A 12,715-nucleotide genomic window follows, 5' to 3' on the forward strand; every position below is an offset into this window, starting at 1 on the left:
CTGCTTCCATGTCCCAACCCTACCCCGATATACGAAAAGAAAAATCCAAAGAAGGGAGTTTAAGTTCGCGGACAGGGGCCTCAGCTCGACGTTCCTGGTTCACCCTCACTACGCTATTGGGTTTAACAGGTATTTACCAGGTACCAGGCCACTACTCTTAATCAGCCACTTTCAAATCATACGTTACATAAGTGTTGCCAAGACAGCCCAACAATGTGTAGAACCTTTAGCATTTCAGGGCAGATCTCATCTACACCTGCCTTGTAGACACTCAGGTTTCTTACTACCTGAACTTACTGTTTAGGACTAATGATGGATCTATTCCCAAGTCTTTAAAATCGACGTCCTCCGAGGTGGACATATCAGTGAGGTTCAGAATCTAACTTCTACTTCTAAAACTTGTCCTGCATTGGCCGGGAATCGAACCCGGGCCTCCCGCGTGGCAGGCGAGAATTCTACCACTGAACCACCAATGCTCGCACACTGTTTCAAGTGCCTGTTCTCGCCTGACCCAAATACAAAGTTGATTACAGCTCTGTGGCATAAGGTACCAAATACACTAATGGATAGCCTTGTACTTGAACATGACGTTGACAATGGACAATGAGAGGTACAGGAGTCCAACAACAGGTTTGTCCAGCAGCCTCCCCAGCTATCTCTTGCAACTCAAGACCAGGTAGCGATTATCAGTAGACAGCTCTGCTTTCTCTTCACCAAGGTGTCCAAGACATTCGGCCGCAGTTCTGATGATCCAACCACAAAGTTGATCATGGATCTTTGGCCTGAGGTATTCTGGTATCAAGTACACTCATGAATTTAACATGGCCCACTCTGCTTCCATGTCCCAAGCCTACCCTAAAATTCAAAAATAAAAATACAGATGATGAAGTTTAGGATACTTAAAATCTTCCTTCTCCATGGAGGACATGTCAGTGAGGTTCAGAATCACATTTCTACTTCAAAAAGTGTCCTGCATTGGCCGGGAATCGAACCCGGGCCTCCCGCGTGGCAGGCGAGAATTCTACCACTGAACCACCAATGCTTGCACGCTCTATTACGTGCCTGTTCTCGCCTGACCCAACTACTATGTTGTTCATGGCTCTGTGGCATAAGGTACCAAATACACTTATGAATAGCCTTGTATTTGAACATGGTGTTGATAATGGACAATGACAGGCACAGGAGTCCAACAACAAAGCACCAATTGGGATCAGATCAGGCAGGTCGCTCATCCTAATCACCCCCTCCGGATCTTAGGTTACGGTTTTCAACATGGCCCACTCTGCTTCCATGTCCCAACCTTACCCTAATATCCAAAAAGAAAAATACAGAGGATGGAGTTTAGGATATTGCGGAGAGGGGCCTCTGCTAGACGTTCTCGGTTCACCCTCACTACACAACTGGGTTTACCAGGTTTGTCCAGCAGCCTCCTCAGCTATCTCTTGCAACTCAGGACAAGGTATTGACTATTAGTGGACAGCTCTGCTTTCTCTTCACCCAGATGTCCAAGACATTCGGCCGCAGTTCTGATGATCCAACCACAAAGTTGATCATGGATCTTTGGCATTAGGTATTCTGTTATCAAGTACACTTATGAATAGCCCTGTACATGAACATGGTGTTTATTATGGACAATTACAGGCACAGGAGTCCAACAACAAAGCACCAATTGGGATCAGATCAGGCAGGTGCTCATCCTAATCACCCCCTCCGGATCTTAGGTTACGGTTTTCAACATAGCCCACTCTGCTTCCATGTCCCAACCCTACCCCGATATACGAAAAGAAAAATCCAAAGAAGGGAGTTTAAGTTCGCGGACAGGGGCCTCAGCTCGACGTTCCTGGTTCACCCTCACTACGCTATTGGGTTTAACAGGTATTTACCAGGTACCAGGCCACTACTCTTAATCAGCCACTTTCAAATCATACGTTACATAAGTGTTGCCAAGACAGCCCAACAATGTGTAGAACCTTTAGCATTTCAGGGCAGATCTCATCTACACCTGCCTTGTAGACACTCAGGTTTCTTACTACCTGAACTTACTGTTTAGGACTAATGATGGATCTATTCCCAAGTCTTTAAAATCGACGTCCTCCGAGGTGGACATATCAGTGAGGTTCAGAATCTAACTTCTACTTCTAAAACTTGTCCTGCATTGGCCGGGAATCGAACCCGGGCCTCCCGCGTGGCAGGCGAGAATTCTACCACTGAACCACCAATGCTCGCACACTGTTTCAAGTGCCTGTTCTCGCCTGACCCAAATACAAAGTTGATTACAGCTCTGTGGCATAAGGTACCAAATACACTAATGGATAGCCTTGTACTTGAACATGACGTTGACAATGGACAATGAGAGGTACAGGAGTCCAACAACAGGTTTGTCCAGCAGCCTCCCCAGCTATCTCTTGCAACTCAAGACCAGGTAGCGATTATCAGTAGACAGCTCTGCTTTCTCTTCACCAAGGTGTCCAAGACATTCGGCCGCAGTTCTGATGATCCAACCACAAAGTTGATCATGGATCTTTGGCCTGAGGTATTCTGGTATCAAGTACACTCATGAATTTAACATGGCCCACTCTGCTTCCATGTCCCAAGCCTACCCTAAAATTCAAAAATAAAAATACAGATGATGAAGTTTAGGATACTTAAAATCTTCCTTCTCCATGGAGGACATGTCAGTGAGGTTCAGAATCACATTTCTACTTCCAAAAAGTGTCCTGCATTGGCCGGGAATCGAACCCGGGCCTCCCGCGTGGCAGGCGAGAATTCTACCACTGAACCACCAATGCTTGCACGCTCTATTACGTGCCTGTTCTCGCCTGACCCAACTACTATGTTGTTCATGGCTCTGTGGCATAAGGTACCAAATACACTTATGAATAGCCTTGTATTTGAACATGGTGTTGATAATGGACAATGACAGGCACAGGAGTCCAACAACAAAGCACCAATTGGGATCAGATCAGGCAGGTCGCTCATCCTAATCACCCCCTCCGGATCTTAGGTTACGGTTTTCAACATGGCCCACTCTGCTTCCATGTCCCAACCTTACCCTAATATCCAAAAAGAAAAATACAGAGGATGGAGTTTAGGATATTGCGGAGAGGGGCCTCTGCTAGACGTTCTCGGTTCACCCTCACTACACAACTGGGTTTACCAGGTTTGTCCAGCAGCCTCCTCAGCTATCTCTTGCAACTCAGGACAAGGTATTGACTATTAGTGGACAGCTCTGCTTTCTCTTCACCCAGATGTCCAAGACATTCGGCCGCAGTTCTGATGATCCAACCACAAAGTTGATCATGGATCTTTGGCATTAGGTATTCTGTTATCAAGTACACTTATGAATAGCCCTGTACATGAACATGGTGTTTATTATGGACAATTACAGGCACAGGAGTCCAACAACAAAGCACCAATTGGGATCAGATCAGGCAGGTCGCTCATCCTAATCACCCCCTCCGGATCTTAGGTTACGGTTTTCAACATAGCCCACTCTGCTTCCATGTCCCAACCCTACCCCGATATACGAAAAGAAAAATCCAAAGAAGGGAGTTTAAGTTCGCGGACAGGGGCCTCAGCTCGACGTTCCTGGTTCACCCTCACTACGCTATTGGGTTTAACAGGTATTTACCAGGTACCAGGCCACTACTCTTAATCAGCCACTTTCAAATCATACGTTACATAAGTGTTGCCAAGACAGCCCAACAATGTGTAGAACCTTTAGCATTTCAGGGCAGATCTCATCTACACCTGCCTTGTAGACACTCAGGTTTCTTACTACCTGAACTTACTGTTTAGGACTAATGATGGATCTATTCCCAAGTCTTTAAAATCGACGTCCTCCGAGGTGGACATATCAGTGAGGTTCAGAATCTAACTTCTACTTCTAAAACTTGTCCTGCATTGGCCGGGAATCGAACCCGGGCCTCCCGCGTGGCAGGCGAGAATTCTACCACTGAACCACCAATGCTCGCACACTGTTTCAAGTGCCTGTTCTCGCCTGACCCAAATACAAAGTTGATTACAGCTCTGCATGGCATAAGGTACCAAATACACTAATGGATAGCCTTGTACTTGAACATGACGTTGACAATGGACAATGAGAGGTACAGGAGTCCAACAACAGGTTTGTCCAGCAGCCTCCCCAGCTATCTCTTGCAACTCAAGACCAGGTAGCGATTATCAGTAGACAGCTCTGCTTTCTCTTCACCAAGGTGTCCAAGACATTCGGCCGCAGTTCTGATGATCCAACCACAAAGTTGATCATGGATCTTTGGCCTGAGGTATTCTGGTATCAAGTACACTCATGAATTTAACATGGCCCACTCTGCTTCCATGTCCCAAGCCTACCCTAAAATTCAAAAATAAAAATACAGATGATGAAGTTTAGGATACTTAAAATCTTCCTTCTCCATGGAGGACATGTCAGTGAGGTTCAGAATCACATTTCTACTTCCAAAAAGTGTCCTGCATTGGCCGGGAATCGAACCCGGGCCTCCCGCGTGGCAGGCGAGAATTCTACCACTGAACCACCAATGCTTGCACGCTCTATTACGTGCCTGTTCTCGCCTGACCCAACTACTATGTTGTTCATGGCTCTGTGGCATAAGGTACCAAATACACTTATGAATAGCCTTGTATTTGAACATGGTGTTGATAATGGACAATGACAGGCACAGGAGTCCAACAACAAAGCAGCACCAATTGGGATCAGATCAGGCAGGTCGCTCATCCTAATCACCCCCTCCGGATCTTAGGTTACGGTTTTCAACATGGCCCACTCTGCTTCCATGTCCCAACCTTACCCTAATATCCAAAAAGAAAAATACAGAGGATGGAGTTTAGGATATTGCGGAGAGGGGCCTCTGCTAGACGTTCTCGGTTCACCCTCACTACACAACTGGGTTTACCAGGTTTGTCCAGCAGCCTCCTCAGCTATCTCTTGCAACTCAGGACAAGGTATTGACTATTAGTGGACAGCTCTGCTTTCTCTTCACCCAGATGTCCAAGACATTCGGCCGCAGTTCTGATGATCCAACCACAAAGTTGATCATGGATCTTTGGCATTAGGTATTCTGTTATCAAGTACACTTATGAATAGCCCTGTACATGAACATGGTGTTTATTATGGACAATTACAGGCACAGGAGTCCAACAACAAAGCACCAATTGGGATCAGATCAGGCAGGTCGCTCATCCTAATCACCCCTCCGGATCTTAGGTTACGGTTTTCAACATAGCCCACTCTGCTTCCATGTCCCAACCCTACCCCGATATACGAAAAGAAAAATCCAAAGAAGGGAGTTTAAGTTCGCGGACAGGGGCCTCAGCTCGACGTTCCTGGTTCACCCTCACTACGCTATTGGGTTTAACAGGTATTTACCAGGTACCAGGCCACTACTCTTAATCACCCACTTTCAAATCATACGTTACATAAGTGTTGCCAAGACAGCCCAACAATGTGTAGAACCTTTAGCATTTCAGGGCAGATCTCATCTACACCTGCCTTGTAGACACTCAGGTTTCTTACTACCTGAACTTACTGTTTAGGACTAATGATGGATCTATTCCCAAGTCTTTAAAATCGACGTCCTCCGAGGTGGACATATCAGTGAGGTTCAGAATCTAACTTCTACTTCTAAAACTTGTCCTGCATTGGCCGGGAATCGAACCCGGGCCTCCCGCGTGGCAGGCGAGAATTCTACCACTGAACCACCAATGCTCGCACACTGTTTCAAGTGCCTGTTCTCGCCTGACCCAAATACAAAGTTGATTACAGCTCTGTGGCATAAGGTACCAAATACACTAATGGATAGCCTTGTACTTGAACATGACGTTGACAATGGACAATGAGAGGTACAGGAGTCCAACAACAAAGCACCAATTCACCCCCTCCGGATCTTAGGTTACGGTTTTCAACATGGCACACTCAGCTTCCATGTCCCAACCCTACCCGATATACAAAAAGAAAAATACAAAGGATGGAGTTTAAGTTCGCGGACAGGGGCCTCAGCTAGACGTTCCTGGTTCACCCTCACTACGCTATTGGGTTTAACAGGTATTTACCAGGTACCAGGCCACTACTCTTAATCACCCACTTTCAAATCATAGGTATTACATAAGTGTTGCCTGCTTTCTCTTCACCCACATGTCCAAGACATTCGGTCGCAGTTGTGATGAACCTTTAGCACCACAAAGGGCAGATCTCATCTACACCTGCCTTGTCAAGACACTCAGGTTTCTTACTACCTGAACTTACTGTTTAGGACTAATGATGGATCCATTCCAAAGTCTTTAAAATCAGGCGTCCTCCCTAATGGACCTATCAGGTTAGGTTTTCAACATAGCCTAACTCTGCTTCCATGTCCCAACCCTGTCCCGATTGAAAAGAAAAATCCAAAGAAGGGAGTTTAAGTTCGGACAGGGGCCTCAGCTCCGTTCCTGGTTCACCCTCACTACGCTATTGGGTTTAACAGGTATTTACCAGGTACCAGGCCACTACTCTTAATCAGCCACTTTCAAATCATACGTTACATAAGTGTTGCCAAGACAGCCCACAATGTGTAGAACCTTTGCATTTCAGGGCAGATCTCATCTACACCTGCCTTGTAGACACTCAGGTTTCTTACTACCTGAACTTACTGTTTAGGACTAATGATGGATATTCCCAAGTCTTTAAAATGACGTCCTGACAATGGACATATCAGTGAGGTTCAGAATCTAACTTCTACTTCTAAAACTTGTCCTGCACCGGGAATTCGAACCCGGGATCTTAGGTTAGGCGAGAATTCTACCACTGAACCACCAATGCTTCACATGTCCAAGTGCCTGTTCTCGCCGATGATCCAAATACAAAGAAAATTACAGAGGATGGAGTTCAGGAATACAGAATGGATAGCCTTGTACTTGAACATGACGTTGACAATGGACAATGACACAACAGGGTCCAACAACAGGTTTGTCCAGCAGCCTCCCCAGCTATCTCTTGCAACTCAAGACCAGGTAGCGATTATCAGTAGACAGCTCTGCTTTCTCTTCACCAAGGTGTCCAAGACATTCGGCCGCAGTTCTGATGATCCAACCACAAAGTTGATCATGGATCTTTGGCCTGAGGTATTCTGGTATCAAGTACACTCATGAATTTAACATGGCCCACTCTGCTTCCATGTCCCAAGCCTACCCTAAAATTCAAAAATAAAAATACAGATGATGAAGTTTAGGATACTTAAAATCTTCCTTCTCCATGGAGGACATGTCAGTGAGGTTCAGAATCACATTTCTACTTCCAAAAAGTGTCCTGCATTGGCCGGGAATCGAACCCGGGCCTCCCGCGTGGCAGGCGAGAATTCTACCACTGAACCACCAATGCTTGCACGCTCTATTACGTGCCTGTTCTCGCCTGACCCAACTACTATGTTGTTCATGGCTCTGTGGCATAAGGTACCAAATACACTTATGAATAGCCTTGTATTTGAACATGGTGTTGATAATGGACAATGACAGGCACAGGAGTCCAACAACAAAGCACCAATTGGGATCAGATCAGGCAGGTCGCTCATCCTAATCACCCCCTCCGGATCTTAGGTTACGGTTTTCAACATGGCCCACTCTGCTTCCATGTCCCAACCTTACCCTAATATCCAAAAAGAAAAATACAGAGGATGGAGTTTAGGATATTGCGGAGAGGGGCCTCTGCTAGACGTTCTCGGTTCACCCTCACTACACAACTGGGTTTACCAGGTTTGTCCAGCAGCCTCCTCAGCTATCTCTTGCAACTCAGGACAAGGTATTGACTATTAGTGGACAGCTCTGCTTTCTCTTCACCCAGATGTCCAAGACATTCGGCCGCAGTTCTGATGATCCAACCACAAAGTTGATCATGGATCTTTGGCATTAGGTATTCTGTTATCAAGTACACTTATGAATAGCCCTGTACATGAACATGGTGTTTATTATGGACAATTACAGGCACAGGAGTCCAACAACAAAGCACCAATTGGGATCAGATCAGGCAGGTCGCTCATCCTAATCACCCCCTCCGGATCTTAGGTTACGGTTTTCAACATAGCCCACTCTGCTTCCATGTCCCAACCCTACCCCGATATACGAAAAGAAAAATCCAAAGAAGGGAGTTTAAGTTCGCGGACAGGGGCCTCAGCTCGACGTTCCTGGTTCACCCTCACTACGCTATTGGGTTTAACAGGTATTTACCAGGTACCAGGCCACTACTCTTAATCACCCACTTTCAAATCATACGTTACATAAGTGTTGCCAAGACAGCCCAACAATGTGTAGAACCTTTAGCATTTCAGGGCAGATCTCATCTACACCTGCCTTGTAGACACTCAGGTTTCTTACTACCTGAACTTACTGTTTAGGACTAATGATGGATCTATTCCCAAGTCTTTAAAATCGACGTCCTCCGAGGTGGACATATCAGTGAGGTTCAGAATCTAACTTCTACTTCTAAAACTTGTCCTGCATTGGCCGGGAATCGAACCCGGGCCTCCCGCGTGGCAGGCGAGAATTCTACCACTGAACCACCAATGCTCGCACACTGTTTCAAGTGCCTGTTCTCGCCTGACCCAAATACAAAGTTGATTACAGCTCTGTGGCATAAGGTACCAAATACACTAATGGATAGCCTTGTACTTGAACATGACGTTGACAATGGACAATGAGAGGTACAGGAGTCCAACAACAGGATTTGTTACGGTTTTCAACAGCCTCCCCAGCTATCTCTTGCAACTCAAGACCAGGATGGAGTTTATCAGTAGACAGCTCTGCTTTCTCTTCACCTCAAGAAGGTGTCAAGACATTCACCAAGGTGTCCGCAGTTCTGATGATCCAACCACAAAGTTGATCATGGATCTTTGGCCTGAGGTATTCTGGTATCAAGTACACTCATGAATTTAACATGGCCCACTCTGCTTCCATGTCCCAAGCCTACCCTAAAATTCAAAAATAAAAATACAGATGATGAAGTTTAGGATACTTAAAATCTTCCTTCTCCATGGAGGACATGTCAGTGAGGTTCAGAATCACATTTCTACTTCCAAAAAGTGTCCTGCATTGGCCGGGAATCGAACCCGGGCCTCCCGCGTGGCAGGCGAGAATTCTACCACTGAACCACCAATGCTTGCACGCTCTATTACGTGCCTGTTCTCGCCTGACCCAACTACTATGTTGTTCATGGCTCTGTGGCATAAGGTACCAAATACACTTATGAATAGCCTTGTATTTGAACATGGTGTTGATAATGGACAATGACAGGCACAGGAGTCCAACAACAAAGCACCAATTGGGATCAGATCAGGCAGGTCGCTCATCCTAATCACCCCCTCCGGATCTTAGGTTACGGTTTTCAACATGGCCCACTCTGCTTCCATGTCCCAACCTTACCCTAATATCCAAAAAGAAAAATACAGAGGATGGAGTTTAGGATATTGCGGAGAGGGGCCTCTGCTAGACGTTCTCGGTTCACCCTCACTACACAACTGGGTTTACCAGGTTTGTCCAGCAGCCTCCTCAGCTATCTCTTGCAACTCAGGACAAGGTATTGACTATTAGTGGACAGCTCTGCTTTCTCTTCACCCAGATGTCCAAGACATTCGGCCGCAGTTCTGATGATCCAACCACAAAGTTGATCATGGATCTTTGGCATTAGGTATTCTGTTATCAAGTACACTTATGAATAGCCCTGTACATGAACATGGTGTTTATTATGGACAATTACAGGCACAGGAGTCCAACAACAAAGCACCAATTGGGATCAGATCAGGCAGGTCGCTCATCCTAATCACCCCCTCCGGATCTTAGGTTACGGTTTTCAACATAGCCCACTCTGCTTCCATGTCCCAACCCTACCCCGATATACGAAAAGAAAAATCCAAAGAAGGGAGTTTAAGTTCGCGGACAGGGGCCTCAGCTCGACGTTCCTGGTTCACCCTCACTACGCTATTGGGTTTAACAGGTATTTACCAGGTACCAGGCCACTACTCTTAATCACCCACTTTCAAATCATACGTTACATAAGTGTTGCCAAGACAGCCCAACAATGTGTAGAACCTTTAGCATTTCAGGGCAGATCTCATCTACACCTGCCTTGTAGACACTCAGGTTTCTTACTACCTGAACTTACTGTTTAGGACTAATGATGGATCTATTCCCAAGTCTTTAAAATCGACGTCCTCCGAGGTGGACATATCAGTGAGGTTCAGAATCTAACTTCTACTTCTAAAACTTGTCCTGCATTGGCCGGGAATCGAACCCGGGCCTCCCGCGTGGCAGGCGAGAATTCTACCACTGAACCACCAATGCTCGCACACTGTTTCAAGTGCCTGTTCTCGCCTGACCCAAATACAAAGTTGATTACAGCTCTGTGGCATAAGGTACCAAATACACTAATGGATAGCCTTGTACTTGAACATGACGTTGACAATGGACAATGAGAGGTACAGGAGTCCAACAACAGGTTTGTCCAGCAGCCTCCCCAGCTATCTCTTGCAACTCAAGACCAGGTAGCGATTATCAGTAGACAGCTCTGCTTTCTCTTCACCAAGGTGTCCAAGACATTCGGCCGCAGTTCTGATGATCCAACCACAAAGTTGATCATGGATCTTTGGCCTGAGGTATTCTGGTATCAAGTACACTCATGAATTTAACATGGCCCACTCTGCTTCCATGTCCCAAGCCTACCCTAAAATTCAAAAATAAAAATACAGATGATGAAGTTTAGGATACTTAAAATCTTCCTTCTCCATGGAGGACATGTCAGTGAGGTTCAGAATCACATTTCTACTTCCAAAAAGTGTCCTGCATTGGCCGGGAATCGAACCCGGGCCTCCCGCGTGGCAGGCGAGAATTCTACCACTGAACCACCAATGCTTGCACGCTCTATTACGTGCCTGTTCTCGCCTGACCCAACTACTATGTTGTTCATGGCTCTGTGGCATAAGGTACCAAATACACTTATGAATAGCCTTGTATTTGAACATGGTGTTGATAATGGACAATGACAGGCACAGGAGTCCAACAACAAAGCACCAATTGGGATCAGATCAGGCAGGTCGCTCATCCTAATCACCCCCTCCGGATCTTAGGTTACGGTTTTCAACATGGCCCACTCTGCTTCCATGTCCCAACCTTACCCTAATATCCAAAAAGAAAAATACAGAGGATGGAGTTTAGGATATTGCGGAGAGGGGCCTCTGCTAGACGTTCTCGGTTCACCCTCACTACACAACTGGGTTTACCAGGTTTGTCCAGCAGCCTCCTCAGCTATCTCTTGCAACTCAGGACAAGGTATTGACTATTAGTGGACAGCTCTGCTTTCTCTTCACCCAGATGTCCAAGACATTCGGCCGCAGTTCTGATGATCCAACCACAAAGTTGATCATGGATCTTTGGCATTAGGTATTCTGTTATCAAGTACACTTATGAATAGCCCTGTACATGAACATGGTGTTTATTATGGACAATTACAGGCACAGGAGTCCAACAACAAAGCACCAATTGGGATCAGATCAGGCAGGTCGCTCATCCTAATCACCCCCTCCGGATCTTAGGTTACGGTTTTCAACATAGCCCACTCTGCTTCCATGTCCCAACCCTACCCCGATATACGAAAAGAAAAATCCAAAGAAGGGAGTTTAAGTTCGCGGACAGGGGCCTCAGCTCGACGTTCCTGGTTCACCCTCACTACGCTATTGGGTTTAACAGGTATTTACCAGGTACCAGGCCACTACTCTTAATCACCCACTTTCAAATCATACGTTACATAAGTGTTGCCAAGACAGCCCAACAATGTGTAGAACCTTTAGCATTTCAGGGCAGATCTCATCTACACCTGCCTTGTAGACACTCAGGTTTCTTACTACCTGAACTTACTGTTTAGGACTAATGATGGATCTATTCCCAAGTCTTTAAAATCGACGTCCTCCGAGGTGGACATATCAGTGAGGTTCAGAATCTAACTTCTACTTCTAAAACTTGTCCTGCATTGGCCGGGAATCGAACCCGGGCCTCCCGCGTGGCAGGCGAGAATTCTACCACTGAACCACCAATGCTCGCACACTGTTTCAAGTGCCTGTTCTCGCCTGACCCAAATACAAAGTTGATTACAGCTCTGTGGCATAAGGTACCAAATACACTAATGGATAGCCTTGTACTTGAACATGACGTTGACAATGGACAATGAGTCCAACAACAAAGGTCCGGATCAGGTTACGGTTTTCAACAACAAGCTTCCAGGTTTGTCCAGCAGCCTCCCCAGCTCATCTCTTGCAACTCAAGACCAGGTAGCGATTATCAGTAGACAGCTCTGCTTTCTCTTCACCAAGGTGTCCAAGACATTCGGCCGCAGTTCTGATGATCCAACCACAAAGTTGATCATGGATCTTTGGCCTGAGGTATTCTGGTATCAAGTACACTCATGAATTTAACATGGCCCACTCTGCTTCCATGTCCCAAGCCTACCCTAAAATTCAAAAATAAAAATACAGATGATGAAGTTTAGGATACTTAAAATCTTCCTTCTCCATGGAGGACATGTCAGTGAGGTTCAGAATCACATTTCTACTTCCAAAAAGTGTCCTGCATTGGCCGGGAATCGAACCCGGGCCTCCCGCGTGGCAGGCGAGAATTCTACCACTGAACCACCAATGCTTGCACGCTCTATTACGTGCCTGTTCTCGCCTGACCCAACTACTATGTT

At 46.2% G+C, this 12,715-nt stretch overlaps 14 non-coding genes across 14 annotated transcripts; all 14 read right to left on the reverse strand.

Moving 5' to 3' along the window:
- Window positions 1-405: 405 nt before the first annotated feature.
- On the reverse strand, window positions 406-476 carry trnag-gcc (transfer RNA glycine (anticodon GCC)). Its single transcript has one exon. It is a non-coding gene; the product is annotated as a tRNA-Gly (tRNA).
- Window positions 477-971: 495 nt separating this feature from the next.
- Window positions 972-1,042, reverse strand: trnag-gcc (transfer RNA glycine (anticodon GCC)). Its single transcript has one exon. It is a non-coding gene; the product is annotated as a tRNA-Gly (tRNA).
- Window positions 1,043-2,151: 1,109 nt separating this feature from the next.
- trnag-gcc (transfer RNA glycine (anticodon GCC)) lies at window positions 2,152-2,222 on the reverse strand. The gene has a single exon. It is a non-coding gene; the product is annotated as a tRNA-Gly (tRNA).
- A 496-nt stretch (window positions 2,223-2,718) lies between these two features.
- On the reverse strand, window positions 2,719-2,789 carry trnag-gcc (transfer RNA glycine (anticodon GCC)). The gene has a single exon. It is a non-coding gene; the product is annotated as a tRNA-Gly (tRNA).
- Window positions 2,790-3,899: 1,110 nt separating this feature from the next.
- On the reverse strand, window positions 3,900-3,970 carry trnag-gcc (transfer RNA glycine (anticodon GCC)). Its single transcript has one exon. It is a non-coding gene; the product is annotated as a tRNA-Gly (tRNA).
- Window positions 3,971-4,468: 498 nt separating this feature from the next.
- Window positions 4,469-4,539, reverse strand: trnag-gcc (transfer RNA glycine (anticodon GCC)). Its single transcript has one exon. It is a non-coding gene; the product is annotated as a tRNA-Gly (tRNA).
- A 1,112-nt stretch (window positions 4,540-5,651) lies between these two features.
- Window positions 5,652-5,722, reverse strand: trnag-gcc (transfer RNA glycine (anticodon GCC)). Its single transcript has one exon. It is a non-coding gene; the product is annotated as a tRNA-Gly (tRNA).
- Window positions 5,723-7,298: 1,576 nt separating this feature from the next.
- Window positions 7,299-7,369, reverse strand: trnag-gcc (transfer RNA glycine (anticodon GCC)). Its single transcript has one exon. It is a non-coding gene; the product is annotated as a tRNA-Gly (tRNA).
- Window positions 7,370-8,479: 1,110 nt separating this feature from the next.
- Window positions 8,480-8,550, reverse strand: trnag-gcc (transfer RNA glycine (anticodon GCC)). The gene has a single exon. It is a non-coding gene; the product is annotated as a tRNA-Gly (tRNA).
- A 518-nt stretch (window positions 8,551-9,068) lies between these two features.
- On the reverse strand, window positions 9,069-9,139 carry trnag-gcc (transfer RNA glycine (anticodon GCC)). Its single transcript has one exon. It is a non-coding gene; the product is annotated as a tRNA-Gly (tRNA).
- A 1,110-nt stretch (window positions 9,140-10,249) lies between these two features.
- Window positions 10,250-10,320, reverse strand: trnag-gcc (transfer RNA glycine (anticodon GCC)). The gene has a single exon. It is a non-coding gene; the product is annotated as a tRNA-Gly (tRNA).
- Window positions 10,321-10,816: 496 nt separating this feature from the next.
- Window positions 10,817-10,887, reverse strand: trnag-gcc (transfer RNA glycine (anticodon GCC)). Its single transcript has one exon. It is a non-coding gene; the product is annotated as a tRNA-Gly (tRNA).
- Window positions 10,888-11,997: 1,110 nt separating this feature from the next.
- Window positions 11,998-12,068, reverse strand: trnag-gcc (transfer RNA glycine (anticodon GCC)). Its single transcript has one exon. It is a non-coding gene; the product is annotated as a tRNA-Gly (tRNA).
- A 527-nt stretch (window positions 12,069-12,595) lies between these two features.
- trnag-gcc (transfer RNA glycine (anticodon GCC)) lies at window positions 12,596-12,666 on the reverse strand. Its single transcript has one exon. It is a non-coding gene; the product is annotated as a tRNA-Gly (tRNA).
- Window positions 12,667-12,715: the final 49 nt, after the last annotated feature.

This window comes from Anoplopoma fimbria, chromosome 22 (assembly GCF_027596085.1).
Source record: "Anoplopoma fimbria isolate UVic2021 breed Golden Eagle Sablefish chromosome 22, Afim_UVic_2022, whole genome shotgun sequence".
NCBI classification, from domain to species: Eukaryota; Metazoa; Chordata; class Actinopteri; order Perciformes; family Anoplopomatidae; genus Anoplopoma; species Anoplopoma fimbria.